The sequence below is a fragment of the Myotis brandtii genome, unplaced genomic scaffold (genome assembly GCF_000412655.1).
Source record: "Myotis brandtii unplaced genomic scaffold, ASM41265v1 scaffold919, whole genome shotgun sequence".
NCBI classification, from domain to species: Eukaryota; Metazoa; Chordata; class Mammalia; order Chiroptera; family Vespertilionidae; genus Myotis; species Myotis brandtii.
Window position 1 is genome coordinate 576,850 of NW_005371786.1, and position 2,281 is coordinate 579,130.

The following is a 2,281-nucleotide window of genomic DNA, read 5'->3' on the forward strand; positions in this document are numbered from 1 at the left end:
AAAGCAGTGGTAGGAATAACAGTATAGTTGCACTTGTTTCTTGTGCTCTAAATAAACCCCACAGGACAGAGAGCCAGCAGGTATAGCGAGTCCACCACAAGAAAGGAACCCTGAGGTTAAGGGATCTACTGTGACACATCCCCTGAGTATGATGTGATGCTATGTATTACATTCTGTTACACATTATCTCATTTCTCTATCTCCACCTGTATAATCATTCCTGAGAAGTGGCTTTCATAATAGAACTTGAGGTCACAGCCTTGAACATTTTTGCACACTCAGCATGGTATATATGAGTTCAAGAGTTCTGTGCCAGACTGCCTGCCAAAATATAATCTAAGAAATGTGTCAACCTTTGGAAAATTTGCATTTATCAGTGAACCAACATTTTCTCAGTGACCAAGGCATTATATTACACAATTATACATGAGTAAAATAATCTATTAAAAGTGTAAAATAAATCAGTGGATTTTAGTGTAACAGGATATAAGAAGTTAATTTATATGTTTTCAAGTTACATGTTTCAACTAAACTTTTAAGTAACTTCCACTTGTCCAGTTTTGATGTAATATCAAAGAAACTCAGCCATAATCATCAAATAAGGGTATTAACATACTCTTCTCTTTTTTTCTAGATTGGAAGACCCAATATTCTTTAAGTATCAGTTCTCTCCCAAATTCTTCCTAAATTTATCACAATTCAAATAAAAAATGGACAATCTGAATCTAGCTTTTCCATGGTAATATGAGTGATCTAGAATATCAAAATGCTTCTCAGTAAAGAAAAAAATGTAGAAAATTATGCATAATAAAAGATGTAGTATAAAAAATGAACAATTAAGCCATTGGCATATTAGCATAAAAATAGATATAGAGATCACTCTAAAAAATAAATAGGCAATAAATAAATTAACTCATATAGGGCCAATTGATTTTTAACAAATGTGTCAAGTAAATACTATGGGAAAATATTTTTAAAATAGGCAAAGTAGTATAGTTGCTTTGAAAAATATTTTGGCAACTTCATATATAAACTAGAGGCCCAGTGCACGAGGCCTGGCCAGTGATGAGAGCCAATCAGGGCCTTCCAGCTGCTGGCCAGGGCCTTCCTTCCCCAGCTGCTGGCTGCTGGTCGGGGCTTTCCATCATTCTGCACTGCCCCCTGATGGTCAGTGCACATCATAGCGAGAGGTCGGACTCCCGGTCAGTCAAACTCCTGAGGGGACAATTCGCATATTAACCTTTTATTATCTAGGATTTAAAGCATGGATTAATTATATACTCAATATACATTAACCATACATTAAAAATATACTAACCATATGACCCACAAATCCTAGCTATTTATACAAGAGGCATAAAAACCTATATCTCCCCTAGCAGCTTTGGCTCAGTGGATAGAGCATCAGCCTGTGGACTGAAGGGTCTGGATTCAATTCCGGTCAAGGGCACATGTCGTAAGTGTTTCCCTCCACGTCCTGCGTGGTTCAGGGTTCGGGTCTGGAAGAGGAGCCGCACAACAAATGAAATAGAAAAGACACAAGATAATTTGGGAATATTGGGGGACCAGGCGGCAAGTCCAACTCAAGAGGAAGGACTTCCACTGTGCTCAGGCCTCACCAAGCTTTTTATAATGAGAGGTAAACAAGGTAGTGGTTACCATAGTTACACAGTTCTTGTGAGTTTCACTTGTTTACACTGTTCTTGCACTTCCTCAGCCCATTAGCTTCCCAGGTAAGATCTAGGGAGTGTTATAAGGTCAAGCCTAATTATGCTAAGAGGACTGTGCCCTCTAAGCTAGGACTTGTTTGTGACTTTGCCAGCAGGTCAGTCCGAGGCTTAACCCTATATCAGTTTCCCACATCTCACCCTTTTTTTATTATTACCCTCCCCTGCCCTGCACATAGACGTGCCTGGACTGGGGTGAGGAGGAGAAGGAGAACTAGAGGGAAGGAACACTGAGTGTTTGTTGGCGGCCATGTAAAAAGGACTGTGACCCTCCCCTCCCACTAAGTCACTCCCTAAGGCAATAAAGAAACAATAAAGAAAGCAACATTTCTTGCATACCCGACTGTGTGGTCTGAGTTTGCTGCTGCCTATAAACCAAGAAAAAGTTGTAAAATGACGTACTAATCTCTAGGGTTTAGGTTAGACAGAGGAATAGTGCCACTCAGCCAGAAGCTGGCTTATGGCTGGCCAGTGCGAAGGTGGTGGCAGGAGCCTCTCCCACCTCCCTGGCAGCACTAAGAATGTCCAACTAACGGTTTAGGCCCGATCCCTTG